The 20,578-nt window shown below is 28.3% G+C and overlaps 1 protein-coding gene across 4 annotated transcripts in view; it reads right to left on the bottom strand.

Moving 5' to 3' along the window:
• The window catches only part of LOC107445120 (potassium/sodium hyperpolarization-activated cyclic nucleotide-gated channel 2-like), a 627,568-nt gene that overhangs the window by 165,578 nt on the left and 441,412 nt on the right, over window positions 1–20,578 (bottom strand). The gene's annotated exons all lie outside the window — the stretch shown is intronic.

Below are 20,578 nucleotides of genomic sequence, written 5' to 3'. Positions count from 1 at the left end.
CACGTATATATATATATATATATATATATATATATATAAGTTAAGATAAAATTATATAAAAATAAATATATATAACATATTTATTTTATCTAATCATATAAATATATCTGAAACAAATGAGATTCATTTATTAATATTAACGATAATGTTGACGTTAATAGAAAAGTTCTGAAAAACTATAATGGAATCTATTTACATATTGCTTCTTTAGTAAAAAAATAGTCATCGTGACCCGGAATGTTAAAAGGTCTTATGAGATGTTCGCTGAATATTAAACGAATTCAAAGAGGCTAAAATTCTTAATTTAAAATAGTTTAGAAAATATAACTATTTTGAATTATTCAAGAACAGTGAACAAAATTGAAAGGTTTTGTAAAGAAAATTTAGGCAAGCCATTAGTTTGAAGGAAGTGTTACTTAAGTTTTGGAATCCATTTAGAAAAGGAAATTGAAATTTCCTTTATATAATTCTATGTGTGTTCGCATTGTCTTGTTAATCTTCTAAAAATGCCCAAAGTTCCATTGCTGGAATAAATAGTTTTAATCGTGGTTATTTAAAAAGCTTTCTTATGGTATTATTGCTTTCAGAAAAAATATTTTCTAATTTCGTTTAAAGTTGTAAACTGTTAGAAATGGTTAGCTAACAATTTATTTAATCGTTATTTTACCGTATTCAAGCAAAACAGCTAAATAACCATAAAAAAGATGGTATTCAAACTGTTAACTGTGAAAAAAACTGTTTGCTCTTATACATGTAAGCAACCAGAATTTTATCATGTCAACTAGGCTAACTTAATGAAGCAATTTAGTTCCTTGCATTAGGGTATCTATTATAGCCAAGAGGGCTAATCTGCCTATCTTAAGACCGTCTGAAGGAGGGTTCAAGTCCCGGCGTTGACACTGCAATGTTTCCTCCATTCCCTTCAACACATAAAGACGTTCCAGCATCCTGCGCTCTCATAGCTCCAATATCAGTTAAATTTAATTCTACGGTTTTGAATCCATGCTAGTTGCAAATGGTTAAAGAACCGTATAATTTTGTATTCATGTTTTTTTTAGCATATTGATTGTCAACGGTTTCAAAATCGTAAAGGTAAAAAAATGTTCTTTACTATAAACGTTACGGTTAATTGGATGGAGAGAGTGCTGTCGGTTATTTTATCGTAATTTGGAATGAAAATTCTAACAGTATATAAATATAAATGTGAACGTTGTTGCCCAAAATCTAATGCTTGAATAGTCTTTTAATAATAAGATAGTAAAATATGATGAAAACTAAGCATGGCAGTTTTATAAAAAATAAAAAAAAGGTTCATAAATCGGGGAAATTTGAAAACTTTAGTAACAAAATTCTGTCTTTATATTAAAACCACACACTAAATCAGTTCCTTATAAATAAAAACTCCATTAAAAATACAGAATTCTTTTATCCGTTAGAAGCGTTTTTTTAAATCTTTGAAAATATGTGTTTCATACTTTCTCGTGAAGTAAATGTCTTAAAAGTTCAAAAGTGCTCTTAATAAACGAATAAAGTGGCTATAAAATTCAATATAGCGGAAACATTTATGATCATTATGAAGAAAGAGCGCAACAATTTTGATCAGAATTCGGTTATTCAAAGAGTAAAAAAAATAGCTTTTAAAATGATTGGCAAATTGTGTAAGAGAGTTGATCAAGCAAGTTGTGTTTATTATACTCTACTTAATGGCGAGGAATAATAAAGAATACAAAAGTGTTGAGCATTATTACTTTATTTATAATGCTACTTATTGTTTGAAACTTCATAAAACTTATTAAAATTGTTTTCAGAATATACCTCATTCTTTTCTGAATAATAACCAGTCACTGGTAGCTGTAATTTATTTTAAACTGAATGATTGAAACAGATAACGCTTGCAGAAAATAAAAAATTTTGTTAATAAATAACATGTTTTTGAAAAAGTTTTAATGTTTATTTTTTATTCGGGTATTAATAGATATAAATTTATTCGCCTTTCTGTTGTTTTTTTTCCGTTTAATTTGCTAAAAAATGGATAATATATTTTTCTACATTGAAAAAAATAGTACGTTTAAACTATCTCAGAATATAATACAATTTACAGCATTACTGGCTCTAAAGGAACACCAAAAAGCTCGGTTATTTTTATCTTGGCGCTTTTATAACAATTTTCAGTAAAATTAACAATTAAAATTACAAAATTTTACCACACTTTCCAAATTGTAACATATATTATAATACAATATTTATCATGATACCTTTACTCATGAAATTTATAACTTTTATTCGGTTAAATTTACTTTCCACATTTTTTTTAATGTTTTACTAAATGTGTGGTAATAAGAAGTATAATTTTGAAAACCAGATTTCCCGGTGAACTGTTACCATAATAACGGGAAAATTACCATATGAATAGTTTAAATACAGTTTTTTTTGTTGCTTTTATTAACCAAAATTACGGTTTTTTCTTTCAGAAATGTCTTTACTATACAATATGGTAATTTTACGCCAATTTATTTTCTCCGTTTGGTATTACCTTACGTTATCGAAAAAAAATTCGAGGAAATAAATATAGTAGTTGTGAATCATTTTGCACTGTTTAAAAAAGAATAGTTGTAATTTTTAAGCAAATCCAGAAGACAAAGAAACTCATATATCAGGTATCGTGGTGAATTTTCTTTTTTTTTTGAGGATTTTTTGAATGAATCAAGCCGGCATTCAAATGAGAGAAAACGTCCTACGGTCAGCCCGACTATAAGAGTAATCAAACCCAGGGTAGGAAATAGAGAAATGAGAAAGAAAAATTCAGAAAAAGAATATAGAAGAAACGCAGGGAACGTCTTTTGTAAGCACTGACATCAATGCAAACCAGTAGCAGCCTTCAACTAATCAGTATTACGAAGCGAGATCTCTATTTACCAAAACATATATATATATATATATATATTTTAAAGTGTCAATATAAAAAGTGAAGAGAAATTCTTANTATATATACATGGACGTAAAAATACATATTTAATATTATTTTAACTAGACAACTGCTGTGAATAATTTTAATTTAAATTATTCATAAGTAATGGTTAGGCCACAAAAGAAACATTATTGCTAGACTTACAGGAATTTGAAAAAAGTCAGACAACATCTGCGATGGTCAGATTGCTTAGAAAACAATCTATTGTTGGTCAAAAAAATTATAACACTTGCAGGTTGAAGACTAGTCTAGAAAATACTTCGTGAGAACGGCAGGACCCACTTTGGGCTGCAGAGCCAATGGAGAAAAAGAATACTTTTGATGTTGTCTTCTTAAATACAAGAGATGAACAAATTGTTATGTTCTAATCAAGTTATAAGAAAATAATTCTTTTTAAACAATGACAATCTTAAATTATATTACGTGCGGCACATTTAAGCTAAATTAAAATAATATCGAAATGAACCACTGACCTTTAATTTTACGAAATAATTAAACTAACATCGAATATTTTCATTTAAAAAGGAACAAGAAAAAAGATAAAGATTCTTTTATGAATGTAAAATTTTTACGCTTAATCTTATCCATAATGATTCTTCGCAGTTCTTTCTTATCAATTCCTTGAACCAAAAAAAGAATCAGACAGTACAATAAAAGTTAGCATTGTCTCTCTCCAGAAAAATATCCCTCGCAAAAGAATCAAAGACCACAAACCAGAAAACTTGGGTCATAAATATAATCATTTGGCTCTCTATCGGAAAATGAAGTTAATTTGGATGATCAGAAAGGCGTCGATATCTGAAAGATAAGAAATGCCGGATGCTTAAATGACAGGAAATCTACTAATGATTCGAAAAGACGGTTTCAATCCGTAAACTGATTAATTTTGTACCCGTTAAAAGAGACGGCGAAGAAGAAAATGAGAAAATAAACGGATTTTCGTTGGAAGCGTATAAGTTCCTCAGTTTCAGAAAGCGCATTAAGAATTGAAGCTTTCCCGTTATTTAGTAATTTGGGATTTTAATGAGCAGATCTTATTATTGTATGTCGTTTGCTCCCTCTGAAAAGTCTTATTTTATTCTTTTCTTATTTAAAACATGGAATTATTTAACCTTATAAATAACTTATTCATGTTAATCTCGTAATTTAATAATAGTAGAATTATTGATATATTTTGATTATGAAGTGAATAAAACTTATCTTTACTCATAGTAGCTCGCAATTGGGGTTCGAGAATATGTCCTACAAAGTTTAAAATTAAAAAGCATGCTAAAACTAAAAGTAAAAGTGAGTATAAGTGTTGTAACCTGCAGCTTGAATAATTACAAAACATATTTGAATTTTACCGAAAAATTGAGTAAACAAAATTTTAAAAAGAAACCACTTAAAAAACAAAAGAACTAACTTAATTTTAAACAAATAATCAAAATTGTAACATTATTAAAACATTACAAGAATATTTTAAATTTTTAAAATGAACTTAATAAATTTTATCTATATTTATTTTTTAAGCAATTTTGGTTTAAAAACCAAATTTAATTTTTAATCAAAAAATTCCTTATAAAATATCAATTTCGCTGTGTAGTTTATACATTTAAAATGGTTGAATATTATCAAATTTTTGTTTGTATTGCATTAAATACACATTTATATATTTGAATCTTATCACATTTCTAAATTATTATTGGCAAACATTAATTCTTTTTTCCCCACATTAATTGTCCATACAAAAGAAGGTAATATTATGTACAATAATATATATAAATTGCATAGTATGCAAGAGAAGCATCCCTTCAACAATCTATGGTGAACTAGGGCAGTTTTGGAAGTTAAGATTCGGAATTTCGTGATCAAAGGAATGATGGAAGCAATATGGTCAGCATTGCGCACTAGCCGCCTCTTGTTCTAAGACATTCCTGTACCAATTGATCAAGTCGCCTCAGTAATATATCGAACTGTAGTTCTTAGCAATGAAAGCTCTGTAAACTAAACACTGAGCTGTCTCGACTATGTCAACACACATTTCCTCAGTATTATATACGCAGATTTAAAAAAAAGTTTGGTAAAATTTCCGTACTGTATCACACTTCTGTAAGATGTTTTTGGTAAAAAGAAAAACGTAATTCTAGTTAATAAATCCAAAATATACAGTACTTAAATTATTAACTTGACAATTTTTAGTTCGTATGGTATCGGTTTACAGGAAATTCTGGTTTTCAAAATTTTAGTTTTTATTAGCACACATTCAGTAAAGAATACAAAGCTGAAAGTAAATTTAACCGAATAAATGGTTTGAATGCCTTGCTCCATAGAAATACGACATTTTATCACATATTATAAAAACTATATCTTGTTGTTAATTTAATCGAAACGCGCTTCGGTAGAAATTATCAAGTAAATGTATAAAAAGATCATTAACCACAGTAAATGTTGCCATATTTTTAAATTTTTTTTATAACTGTCGTTGAACATTCGACACGGTTCAGATTCGCGATTTCGGGTTTATGATTACCAAAGTTCAACTCCATTGTTTTGTAATTTCGAACCAAATCCAGAAGACAAGAGAACTCCTAGATCAAATATTGGGAGAAATTTCCTTCGCGGAGGACATTTCTGATGGAGCTAACCACCATTTGCGTTACATGGAGATAAGAACCTCCTACCGTCCACCTGGTGTCAAGGTAACTCTAACCCATGATCCGTCTAACACTGAGGATATTTCGCGTCATCACAAAGGTCGGTGCGAGCCGGGTGCAGAATTCGAATCGATCAGAAATTGATGGGATTTGAACCCAGTGTACTCCATTGGAAGGCGAGCGCTCTACCCCCTGAGCCACCACGGTTCAATGTTACTATATTCTGGCAGTTTTGACAATGCTTTTAATTTTACTGTACAACTTATAATATACAGATATAGTTAATGATAATCAAGGTAAAAACAACGGAGTTTAAACAATAGTAAGCGTAAAATGAAGAAGGTTGAATATCATTCTTTACAATATTTCGCAAAATCTTCATTCGGTTTTCTGTACTAATTTTCTACTAAAAACTGCATATTTTTATCTAAGAAAAATCTTGTTGCATTAAAAGTTAAATATATTTGATTTATTATAGATCAAGTATGTTTTCGTTAAATTTGTGTTTGTTTCTATGGAATTGCAAACTGCCATTAATTCTATCAAGAGAAAAAAATACTCAGAGAAATCTTTATCACATTTTCACTTTTACGTATCTAAGGCATTGTGCCATTTGAATATATCATTGAAGGTTTCAATTTTATACCCAAGAATATACTACTTCTAAAAGAATGCGAATCATTTTTCTGAAATGATATATTACTCTTTTAAAGTTGCAAAATACAATATTTCTATTTTGAAATAGATGCATGGAAATGCATTTAGCAGAAAGGAATGCGAGCTTTTAGATTATTTACGGTTTGCTGCATGTTTAGTTTGGAGGTTAAAAATTAGTACTAAATTTTAAAATGGTAGAACAATTTTATTTCGAAAAATGTAAGGAATGGAGTCAAAATCAAACATGAAATGAATATTGCTATGATACGTGTTGTTTTAAATTCATAACAATTGGATGTATTCAGATTTTTTTTATATCTTGTTATTCATTACTCTAACAAAAGTTTTAAGCTTTTAAAAGTTTAATAATTTAATAATTAAAGCGATAATTTAAGAATTTTAATTAAGAATTTGAATTAAGTGAAGTGAATAATTTAATATTTAAAGTAAACGAGTAATTATACTGAAAATTTTAGCAGTTTAGTTTATTTTTATTCTGATTTTGGGATTTTTAATTTATAAAATTTGGGGTATGAAAATTATAAACAAAGTAAGAAAATTATGGGTGATGTATTTTGTTATTATAATATTATTTAAAAAAAACAAATATTGCGAACTTTAAACAATTACTCTACAACATATTGTGTGGATTTTTATAATACCACCGTACAATAATAAAATATATAATGTTATAAAAATTTTAAAAAATAATAAAATTTGCATAACAATTAAAATCAATATAAAATTAAAATAAAAAGAAACATTAGTGTGAAGTAAAATCAAATAATGTAATAAAATATTCAAAAATTTTCAGTGGTTCGATTATGTATTTAAAGATACGTGTAAAATAAATCTGTAACTTAATGGTTTGGACTATGGTTTTTGAATTTATTCAAAATTCCCACACGTACAACTCCATTCTCAAAAAATACTTCAAATAATATTCTTCAAATTACATGCTGTGTGCATTCACTATACTATATTATATATATTTATTAGACTTTCATGTCACAAATGATTTTGCATTTCGTTCTAACTTTTAATTTTATGATACCATTAGACTTATATATATATTTTTAAATTGCTACTTCCAGTAAACTATTTCATCAAAATTTAAGCAAAAAATGTATTTGTGTTGATATCTATGGAAAACTCTATAGTTTTCATGACGTTTATTGCAAATATACAGACGTATTTTAAATGCAATAAAAATCATGGAATTTACAAATTAGAACTGGAAAATCAATCATTCCATGGGAAATTAAGACAGGGAGTTGTTCCGTTACCGTTGTTAAGTCATCGGCTTTAGGAATGTAATTAAAAATTAAATTTGTTACTATTACTTATTACACGAAAAGAAAAATCAGGTAAAATTACCGTGCTGTATAGTAATGACATTTGTCGCACAGAAAACTATAATTATGGTAATAAAAAGCAAAATATACAATATTTAAACCATTCATTTGGTAACTTTTCGATTTATACAGTAGTCAGATTTCCAATACAAATCTGGTTTTCCAAATAGTTTTCATTACAAAATACTTAATAAAAATACAAAATTGAAGTATAGATTTAGCTTAATAAATGTTTTTAGGCCATTCTTAAAGGTATCATAATAAAATTACCGAATTTTACTAAATTAACATATTTTATCCCATATTATAAAACCAAATTTAACTAAAATTATTAACAATTCTCTTCGATAAAAAATACAATGTTTTTTTGGAGTTCCTATAGCACAAGAAACATGGTAAATGTTACCATATTCTGATAGTTGTGACAATAATTTTTCGCTGTGTAATTATTTTTCTAAGTCTATATTTTAAAATAATCCTATAAAAATGCGTATATATATGTCCGAAATAATTGCGTTGCAATATGCAAAGTAACTCTCAAATAAGATAAACATCCAAAAAGCTTAATTTAATTTAGACCATAAAAATGATATCTAACTAGTAATATCGGTAATTCAAACCGTTTTATAGTGCACATTTGTTTCAACTTTAAAAGGTGTTAAACCACATTCAAGGTGCTAAACCACATTTTTATTAAAATTCAATAGTAATTTAGTGCTATCAAGTGCAAAATGGCTTCATTAACATGAAAATAGGATTCACATTTGCACCATATTAAGATATCAAGAATATAGTTCCACACTTCAAAAAGTTTCCAACAATTTATGAAAATACGCATGAAACCATAATATGGCCATAATTTGAAATATATAAACATTTTTTAAGGAATATTTTTTTCAAGTAAACACGAAAGAACATGAAACATTTTAAATTGCAATATAGTATTTATTTCAATTTGCTTTGTGGTCTTAATAATCTTCATTCTTAGCAAAAGGCAAGTTTTATGTGACTGTTCTTGGTTTATCATGACTATTAGAAATAAGAAATAAATATTCATAACATTATTTTATGGTACGGTTACTATTCTGAAGTAAGGAATATTAGAGATATTTTATTCTCAAAAACATTAACAGTAAAATAAATAAAGAAAGTCACGCTTGTATAATTTCAGCTGCTTCTTCTTTCTTTCGGATCGGCACTGTTTTGATGAAGAAGAAAAATAAGAAAAATCAATAAGCAAGAAGGGTTTTTTATGAACCTCATTTACTTCGTATAAAGTTCTTCGAACAAAATTTAATATAATCTGAAGGGTTGAAGTGGTGAAAAACTAGACGGATTTCTTCGTTGCACTCTTTGTACACTTTTTATGCCGAAACTTGCGCATAGTTTTCAATAAATTACTCAAACTTGTCAGAACTTAGTTATTTATTGAAGAATATTACTTTTGATCCTCTTCAAAAAAATTTGGATCAATTTTTATTTTATTTGAAAGTGTATTAGATGTGGTGAAATTTTTGATCTCATTGAATCAAAGGGAAATTCAATTTACTACAGTTTTCTGTGCAATAGCATAGAAATATTATTGATTCTAAAACTCGAATATATTTACTAGCATTTGAACATCAAAAGTATTATTTTATTAGATTAGAAGAGTTCCTTTTTCATTCAGAATTCCTAATCGTACTTTCATTGCATAATCTAAAAGTAAAATATTTGAAGCATACATAACTGAATTAAAATTTTTTAAAAGCAACTCGTTTTATGCTGAATAATTGATCAAGCATATTCTTTTATCATTACGAATTTTTAGAATAATATTCGTGTTTTATTTTAAATCTGATTTTTCGAGCTAGCACAAAAATTTTCAGATTTTATTACACCTCAAAATCTTTTAATTTTTTTCTTAGAATATACTAGATTATATCTAAGTTATAACCTATAATATAACCTATAGCCTATAATGTATCTACAATATAAACAAAAAAAATAGATCAGATTCTATGAAATAAAATAAATTTTGTGGAAAACCAGTTATCAACTAAAGTTTTCTTTCAAAAAGTACAAAAACTATTTAGAAATTGCTAGTACTTTTAAAAGTTTTAAACTATAAAAATTATACTTTCTTCATAAGTTGCCAATTACGATTAACGTCAAAATTAAAATTTTTTTTTTACTTTTTCAGCGCAGCACAGTATAAAAGAACTATTTTAAATACCGTCATGTGGGGCTACTTTGTGCAAATTCGAATTTGACACTTTTCAAGTGCTGCTATTCATTATTTAGTTTTTTTCACATTAAAAATGTATGGAATTTGAAGATAGAAGTCTCCTCTATTACTACAAACATTTTTTCGAATTTTAAGACAATCTCAGAGTGTGTTTTGCTTATCCAATGTCAACAGCTTTTCGAGAACGTCTGACGTCGAAAAGTGTGCGTGGAAACTTTAGCTGTGAAATGGAAAGACGTTGATAAAACAATTGTCGTAAGTGCAAAATTTTTTATTTATATATTAATAAACAATTATATCCTGTTAGCGTTAAAAAAATTTGAAAATTAATAACAAATAAACGGAAAATGAAAAAAAAAATGCACTGTGGGGCTACTTTGTGCGAAGTTTCATTCGTTTTTTTTTCGACAAAAAAATGGTCAGACGTTATAAAAAAAAATCTGGAACGAGAAACTACCATGATTACGCTTTAGAAAAGCTGCAACAATGTTTACAAGCAGTTGCTGGTGGTATGTCGATTGCAGAAACTTCTCGGAAGTACAAAATCCACAGAAATACTATCTCCAATAAAATTCACAAAAAACACGTGAATCGTGCTGGTAAACTATTATTTTTCTTCTACAAAGATTTTTCAATGAATTAATCAAACGATTTAACACATAAAAGTATATTTTATAGGACATCAGGTGATTTTGACAGAAACCGAAGAGCACATTCTGTCATGTTCATTCAGGCATGTTATGTTCAAATTTATCAATATTATAAATGTTAATGAATATGTAATAATTATTATTTTTGAAATTTCATCTATTTCAATGTTCAAAAATGTATATGGTTTCCTTTTGTTTAAACTCAAATGTTTTGAAATAAACATTCTTTTTAAGAAAAAATTCTTTATAAAAAATGGTTTTTTAACGCTGAAAATTATTTTCAAACTAATATCTTTACATATCTTGATGTTTTTGTTATTAAAAATGTCAACAATTAACTTTTTTAACAATTTTATATCAATATTTTACTAAAAACATGATTATTAAACTGAATTCCTATCGCTGCACAAAGTAGCCCCACTTGGGGGCTACTTTGTGCAAGGTATGTTTTGATTTGTTATTTGTAAATATTACATACAAATAATGCCAATATTGATCTAATTCACTCGTTTGAGTCCAGTTATGAATATAATATCTATAAATTTTACTAAAGTTTGAATTAACGTAGTTTTTTACTTGTCAAAGTTTGAAAACTGCGAAATCATGCACAAAGTAGCCCCACATGACGGTACTAATATCTTTTGCAGTTTTTAATGATTTTTTTTTCAAATTTTAAAACAAAAATTTTGTCAATAATTTTAAATTGCTTTGAAAATATTGTTAAATTACTGAATATTTTAAAAGTAATAGTAAAAAAAAAACTTAAGACGAAAAAAATATTTTTCATTATAAAAAATTTATTTATCTTCATAAATATTAGGTCCATAAATATTTAGGCTAGGTTTATGAAATATTACGCAGTTATTACAAATAACAACCAAAGTAATAAATACACGTCACTAACTTATTGTTTAATTTTCTGGCATAGGTGCTTAAAAATTCTTGTTTTCCAGCATAATTAAATTCAACTTTGTTTCAAGCTTGTATTATTTGCTAATCAGTTATAAACCTTGTTAGGGATTAGTGATAAAGGTTGCTGCTGCATCAAAATCAGTTTTACAACTATAGGGGGCTACCAGAATGTTAGCTGTTTGTAAGAAATGAAAAAGTGAAACTTTATCATATATCTTGATCCTGTTATTCGGCGCACTGAATCACGAGAAACATGATTCCAGGTGGTCAGTTGAACGATGGTAATTGCTTATTGCTAAAAATAAGCAAATTTTTCACATTATAAGAGGAAAAAAATATTTTTGTAAAGAGTTATTTTAAATAAATACCTGTAACCAAAGTAGCAAAAATACTGCGTTGAGGTAGGGAGATAATCTTTCGAACCAAAGATCGATGAAATTTTACTCTTAAAACAGCTTAGTTTTGTCAAAAAATGCTATGTTAGATGTGTCAATGAAAACTACCAAAAATTTTATTAATCAAGTTTTAATGCTGTTTTCATAAATTTTTAAAGACTTTCAGAGTTTATTGAAATTTTAATTCAGAGCTAGAATCAAATATAGAGGTTTAAAGCTAGAGTTAATTTATATAAATATGATTCTATATACATTTAATCACTAAAAAATAAATAAAAACCATCAAACCATGTTAATTTGCTTAGTTTTAAACTTACAGTGACAAATTCATGAAAGTTTGTCATATTTTTTTTAGAATGAGGATAGCAATTTCTAGATTTGGATGGCTTACAGAATTTATTTATGATGTTTAAATGTATATTAAGCTTTCTTGTTCAGTAAAAACTCAATACTCAGGTGGTGGTTAAAGTTATGAAGAAAACCAACGTAACTTCTCTTCCGATATAAAAACTTAACTCCAAAGATAAATATTACAAAATGTAAAAACTAAACTCGATAACCAATAGTAAAAAAAATATTTGTCACAGTTTATATTTTTTTGTAGATTATATTTACACAGGAAACTCGTCAAACTGTCATTCTTTGCTCAAAAATCTAAATGTCAATCTTTGTTCTGTTAGCGGAAATAATGAAAAGAGAGGGTGAAGATAAATTGATCATACAATATGAATTTTTTAAATTAACAGCGGTTGGAAAAATGCTTTTATCACCATTATTTCATTCTTTTACAGAAGGACTAGCACATTATCCAAACTTCTTATTTTACTTACGTGAGAATGTTCCATATACTTATACACTGTTAGAAATTTCCAGGAGAAAATGGTTAAATAACAATTTATTTCATTGTTATTTTACCATATTTAAATAAAATAGTCAAACAATCATAAATTAGATGGTAATCAAACTGTTAACTGTAAGAAAAACTGTTCATTAACTTCTTTCACCTGAAACGGTTAAGCAACCAGTATTTTATCGCACCAACAAAGTACACCCAATGAAGTCACCTAATTTCTTGTAACTGCGTGCATATTATAGCCGAGAGGGCTCATCAATCAGTCTTAAGAGAAACAGCACCGGGGTTCGAGTTCCAGCGTTGACACCACAATATTTCCTCCATTCACTTCAACGCGTGAAGTGTCCTGCCCTCTCCAAAGCCCATTAACTAATGAAAAACCTAGCTCCTATGTACAGTTAAATTTCTCTTTGACAGTTCTGAAACCATACTTGTTGTAAACGGTTTAAAATCCGTAAAGGTAAAAAAAATTTCTTTACCTTGAATTTTATGGTTAATCGAATGGGCAGGCTGCTGGCTGTTATTTACCATAATTTCAGAATGAAAATTCTAATAGTTTACTTATTTGAATTCCTACTTATACTTTTGTTTGTAGCCGTTGAACAATTAATTCGTGACATTTTAACATTATTTTTTCTAAAATTAGCTTAAAAATCATGTTTGTTAGTATAATTATATTTTGTACTTTTTTTCTAGTTCGCAACTTAAATAAAATTTCTGAGATGGGTACTGTCACGTTTTTGAATGAAAAAAAAAACATAAAGCTAATTTTATTGAATATAATCAGTTTAAAACATAAAATCCATTAAAAATGGTTTATAATGTAAATAAATAAAACCTCGATTTTCTTTATTAATGATGATAAACATCAACTAATACGCATTGAATAAAACGAATAGGATATGATTGCTAGTTCATTTTCTTCAGAAGTGTTTCCGAAAATACGTTCCTAATTTTAGTTCTATTTGATCTATTGTAGGAAATAACCATTGTCATAATGCGAAATGACATTGCGGTAAGCATCTCTTAGTGACATTAAGGTAACGTATTACCTTTTAGACATACAGTTAATGTCACTGGTGAATAAATAGAGCAGTGAATTCTTATTAGGCTATTCATAGATATTATGAGAAAAATTTATTAATAAAATAGCAATTTTTGATCAAGGGCAAATACTTTGCGATAAAAATCAGTTAAATATCTAACCAATTGTTACGTACTTGCAACTAACTACAGGGTTGAGTCTAAACACGTGGCTGTGCATGGCGTGTTACAGCTATAAAACTTGAGTATATTATCACGCGGAATCAATTTTAGGAACAGATCTAATTGGGTACCTGGAAGCGACGACACGCATGTGGGTTGAATCTGATTGGTTCACCCACGCGTGCCGTCACTTGTAGGTATCTAATCAAATTTGATCTTAAAATTTATTCAGTGTAATTATATACTCAAGTTTCAAAGCTGTAATGTCATGCCTTAAAACTTGGGTATATTTTGATGCTGATTCGACACAATGTGATTAGTTGCAAGTACTATATTAATATGATTACTTGTTTATAATTAGTTATATTTTCTGAATTTCACGTTAAAAATTAACAATTAAAAGAATAATTTAAAACAAATACTCTTTTTACACTCGCTGAGAAAAATAAGGTCAGGGTATGATTATAATAACAGTGCTTTCAATACCGTGCGAATTTGCAACAACTATTTAAGGGTTAGTCGGACTATTTTTGAAAATTCATTACAACTCTGGAACCAAAAAAAAACATTTTTTTTCTTTCGAAACTATTCCATTCAAATTTAGTGATCATTGGGGAGAATTTAGCATACTTTTTCTCAAACTTCAAAAGCTTGAAAATGTTGGACAACTGTTTGGTTCAAGTTGAGCTGCTGTAAATGTAATCAAATTTTACCACATTAACCAAATTTCATTACCATATTTTATTGTTAACTTTACCAAAATCATCAAAGTGCTTCGATAAAAATTACCGAGCTTGTTGGTGTTTCCATAGAGCCAGAAGCAAAGTATATTTTACCATGTTCAAATATTGACCATACCTTTTTTAAGTCCATGAATTCTATCACTGTATTTTTACGAAAATTGAAAATGTAGCTTGATTGATTACTGTTACCAAAATGGTGCAAGTTGATAAAATAAAGAAACATGTAATATATTTAGTGCTGCAATTTTATTTCGCTGCATAAGAGTTTCGAATAAAATTGTTTAAATGCCAAAGAGTATTTTAACAGCCATTTTCATTTATGATAAAAATCACATAAATTTAATTACTTTGCTTTACATTAATAGTTTTATATTTTCAATTAAAAAAAACTTATCCGTCAGAGTTTTAAAACATATTAAGTTTAATTTTAAAAACTAACTAACAAACATATTATAAATAATCGTTTACAATGGAAAGCAATACAAAATAAATAAACTCCAACAACACAAGTTATATCATTTATTGAAATTATTCATATTGGATTCAACTTTTTCTCCCCAATCCTAGCTTATTAAATAGAAAATTCAGCGAATCTATGATTGAATTATGTTTCGAGCTTTTCAGAAAAGAACAGAACGAACTCCCAGAAGGCATCTCTTTTGTCCTATAATGAGCCAACAAGTAATAACAGAGGAGGATTACATCCAATCTCCCAGGTAGCATTGATTTTCCTGTTGAAAGCAGGGGTAAAAATTGCCTCTAATTGTTGGAATATTGAACAAGTTACTTCGGGTAAAAGGTATAATTTATTGAGATTCTTGACTCTAAAAATGGAATTATCGCTTCCTTTTTTTTTCTAAATGAATTATTTCATTAGTGTAAAAGCTGATCTCGTTAAGAGAAAAAGTTCACCTTGACTTTACGTATAATTAGTTTTGAAATTATTGGAAGGAAAAAAATTATATGGAAACTTTCCGTTTCTTTTTTTTTTCTCCAGTCATTTACAATACTGGGTGGGCCGAATAAAATAAGTAGTAATTTAGAAAATGATTTGTAATAACTGTAGAAAAAATATTCATTGTTTATTAAAAACAGTATATTATTTTCGATCATATGTATATGCAGACACCGAGAATGAAGTATGATCAAAATTACCAAAATATGGTAAAACTTATTGCGTTTCTGGCTCCATGGTTAGACTCAAAAACTCATTTATTTTTACCAATGTACTATGGAAATGATTTTGGTAAAATTAACAATAAATTATGGTTTTATAATACATGATAAAATTCCTTAGAATTGGTATGATTTGGTGATTTCATCATGATACTTTAGAGTATGGTATAAAATCTACTTATTCGGTTAAATTTTACTTTTCAGTTTTCTATTTTTTACTAAAAGTGTGATAAATAGTACTATAATTTTAAAAACGAACAGAATTTTCAGTAAACCGGTACCATTACCAAATTAATGGTTTGAATAACTTATATTTTGGTTTTTATTATAAGAATTGTGTTTTATTTTATCAGAAATGTCATACAACTACTGTTAGGTAGTTGTATCAGATTTTTTTCCTCCGTGTGCAAAGAATACAGAGTCTTAAAAAATGTCAGGATTTTGTTACCTCATAAAAATTAATTATTGAAAACGTTGAGATAATTTTTGAGTTGAAACGTAGTAAAACAAAATAAGTTCTTCCTTTTCTCAATAATTGGACTCCATATTTTTTTCAATCTGTGAGGTAAACTTTAAATTTCGTTGCCTCCACTAAGGCTGGATCTTACATTTCTGAACTTACTATTATTTGTCTTCTTAGAATACATAGGAAACATTGATTACAAGGAAACGTTTACTGATGGCAGAAACCTATCTTAACTGAACGTTAGCATTTCTTACAAATATATTTTAATCTTTAGTATCAAAAAATGCACGAATAATCAGTCATTTAGACTCTTAACACGTTTGCAGTTGAATCGCCTTCAGGCACAGAGTACCGCTGTACGTAGCGTATTCTGCTAAGTACTCCCATCGGCATTTCAATAATGCGAGTCTCTGGTGACCACAAGAATAATATCTCCGTTTGTTTTCATTGTGTCATGTCTGTTTATTTGTGTCCGTTGATTCGCATCTGTTTCTAATATCGCCACTTTACACTATCAGTTTGAGGAGCATAACTTAAAATCTTATGGAAAAAAATGGAAAACTTATTTTTTAGTGAGTCAAATAGCAGTGAACAAGAAGGCTTTTAGGAGGCTCACAATCATTTTCTTCATAAATCCTTTTTGTATTACTCTTACAACAATTCAATAGTTTTGTTACTTGCTGTGAAATATCTTTTCAAATACATACGAATATCCTTCGCAAGTAGTCAAAAAAGCGGGTGACGCGGTCCGACCAGAAATGTTGCTGTCACCCGAATATGGGTGACGCGGCAGTCAACGTATTAATACAAATTTTAAACTGATTATATTTTCAAATCTTTACCTAGTTTCAAATTAAATACTATTCTCCCATTTTGACTTTTTTCAAAAATATATGAAAACAACACACGATATTTAGTTACAGTTTTTCTTAGTGAATCGAATTCAAAAATATTAAACATAGTTAATACAACTATTAATTTACGTAAATTATAAAAGGGTGATCATATAAATACTTCAAATTGTAGTTCCTTATAGGGTACTGTGCTTTCTCAAGAAAGCAAAATAAAGCGTCAAGTTGGGTATATTAGTGTTTAAGTTATCAAAACAGAGATTTATTTTCATTTGCTTAAACGAAATAAAATAAAAACTTGAAACGGAACGTGACTAAAGCAGTCAGACTAACGCTAGCCGTAAAAATATTGCTCTTAAAAAATATAGAAATTTTTAATTTTTTTTTCTTCTTAAAGTATTTCAAATAAAAAGAATGAAAAAAAACTTTAATTTAACAAAAAAAGGTTAAGGGAAAGAGAATAATTTAATTTTAACGTCATAAATGTAAAGAGAAAACTGCGTGAGAGCTGTGGATGGAAACTGCAGGGGAAAATACTTTTTTTTTCTTTTTGAATTTGATTTAAGTTTATCTTTGGAAGCGTAATGTAAAGTCCATATACCGTTCGTAAAGAAAAATAGCTTATTTCAAAGAAAAATTAATTATATTGTGTATAATGTCTAAAGTGAAGTAAGAGCTCATAAATTATTTTAACTTATATAATTAATAAAAGAAAACGTTGGTTTATATAAACAATCAAGCAACAAAATTATTTCTTTTAAAATATCATAACACTAAATTCATAGCAATACAATAACGTTTTTTTACCGTACTTCTTGAAGGACAACTTAAAGGAATAAACATTTCAGATGTAGAACTATTTTATAGTCTATCAGAATTAATTTACCTTAATGTACAGTATTCCTTTATTTTTCCTTTACAAACAATACAAATTCTGCATTATAAAGAGTGTTATATAATCTGAACCCTTTATAGATATTTTTCGAATTTTTGACAACATAAATAAGTTTTCTAAATCTGGAAAATCAAAGATTTCAGACTTCGATTTCTAAATCGAAAACAAGATTAAAATTCTGTTCGAAAGCCAGCAGAAATAAAGAAGTGAAAGCTGCTTCGTAAAACAAATTCAATTTGAAATGAAACGGATCAATTTGAATTGATTCAATCTTTTTTCAGGTAGGTAGGTACTTATTTATGTCGCACTTGAGCTGCACAATGGACTATTGGCGACGATCTGGGAACCATCCCTTAGGATGATCGGAAGACATGCCATCACAATTTTGATAATCTGCAGAGAGGATGGCTCCCCGCTTTGATAGCCCGACGACCAGAGAGCTAAGCCGAACACTTTACGGTAGAACAAACGAAGACCAATACCGTTCAACCTCGGTACCTAATCAGGGCAATCTAAGTGGTCTTCCACCTGCTTTTGGACTGCAGCCAGTGATACTCGTCTTCAGTGTTCTACTGGGAACCGTGTCTGAACGATCAACCTACTGAGGGACATCTCCCTTTACCAGTGATTAGTTTATTAACTCTTTAACTGTTGTTTTTGAAATTTTTTTTCCAGATTCAAGAACATGTTATCTCTAGTGGTACATGCTTGATTGATTTATTTTGTTAAAATACTAAAAAAGATAGATTTCAATAGAAAAAGTTGTTTTTGTCACGAATTCCTGCTATTTAGATCGATTCGAAATTTATTTTCTCACGTTCTCAAAAATATTATTACTTGCAATTTTCAAAATAAATAAATGAATAAATAAATAAAATAAAAATTCGTATTTATATGCTTTTATTTCAGATTTTATAAATTTTAAATGAATAAAAATTACCTTTTTATGCAATATACAGGTACACAACTATCTCTTTATTACAGAAGCTTCCTCAAAAAAGTGATAACTGTTGAAAAATATTTAAAACCCCCTCAGTCATATTGCTTAGGTAGGCCCATAAAAGTACGAAAACAAAATTTCGGCCCATTTCATATTGGCCTATTTTAATATTCCTAAGTTAGGAGTAATTTGTTTCGCTAAAATACACGTTATTTTCCCGAAAATATGGTAAAAGTACCGGAAATTCTGGTTTTCAAAATTATAGTTCTTACTGCTAAGCTAAAAGAAATGGAGAGTAAATTTAAAACGAATAAATGAGTTTTATGCCTCCAATAAGGTAACATGATAAAATGACCAATTTTACCACCTGCATCGAATTTTATACCGCGTTATAAAACAACATTTAAATAATTTTACCAAAATTAATTTAAAAAGTTTCGATAAAAACTACCGATTTAGTGCTTCTATAGATTGAGAAACGCTGTAAAATTTACCATATTCTGACAGTTTTGACCATACTTTCTCTTCAGAGTAGAAATAAACTAAGGTAACTTCAGAAAAATTCTTCTTCATCTATTTGATTGGCAGCATTTGTTTGAGCGCAGCGCATGCAAAATTTTAGTATGTTTTTTTATTATCTTTAAAATTTTGTGAAATTGATAAGTATACTTTCTGTGCACTGAAACATACTTTTTTTTCTGTTGAAGGAGTGACATTTTTAGAGTTTTGCGTACAATAAGAAATTTTCGGGCAAAAACTAATTGAAAGTGTCTTTCACCAGTTTGAATGATATCCTTTTAATTGACAGCAACTAAAATAACAAAACTTAATAATTCCATATAATGTCATAAGTTAATGGTTAAAAATGTTAATGTTTGTTATGTTAAGGTTAATGTTAATTTCAATCGGTTTTTTGCCAATAAGAAAACATTACAAAATAATGAAGCGAATTTTTTAAGAAGAGGTACAAAAAAGCGTGTTTCTTTTTTCACTATTACGGTAAAGGTCCAGATATCTGGTATATGAAAGAACAGGCTTTAAAATCACTTCCTCAAAAACTCTTGTTACTCGCGATATAAGAAAAGATGGTTCTTAAGCTTTCCATTATTGTGGAAGCTTTGGTCTTCATAACAGACCATTGAAAATTACTCACATTGTCAGTTCATCTAACCACGAGCGATGTGAAATGGGCAAAAATTTTGTATTTGTAAAATAACTCTTTCTCTTTTAAATAGGTATTTTACAGCTTATTTACTGAAGAAAAACAACACCTGTATATTGCATAACATAAAATTCTTTGTTGATCTAAAATACAATTATATCTCAAATAAATTTGACATCAATTAGGTTTTATGCATGTTTGCGCTAGTTTCGGGCGCATCATGTTTTTCATTAATTGGAATTTTTTGAGCAAAATATCGCAATTATTTTTGTCCTTATACTATTACGGAGAGAGCAACCTCGCAAAGTTGAAGGAAAGCCCTCCCTCATTAGACATGGATATCAACCAATTAGACATGGATGCCACGTGCCATTGACCACAGCCGGCCAGGGGGTCTACCTTTCTGCATGTAAAATGGCTTGTGCCTACGTGTGCCTCGACAGACTCCTCGGACGGGGTCATTTAAATCTATCACTCCTTATCTCC

The sequence above is a fragment of the Parasteatoda tepidariorum genome, chromosome 3 (genome assembly GCF_043381705.1).
Source record: "Parasteatoda tepidariorum isolate YZ-2023 chromosome 3, CAS_Ptep_4.0, whole genome shotgun sequence".
Classification (NCBI taxonomy): Eukaryota; Metazoa; Arthropoda; class Arachnida; order Araneae; family Theridiidae; genus Parasteatoda; species Parasteatoda tepidariorum.
The sequence above is the reverse complement of the archived record's forward strand: the minus strand, read 5'-3'. Positions and strand labels throughout refer to the sequence as shown.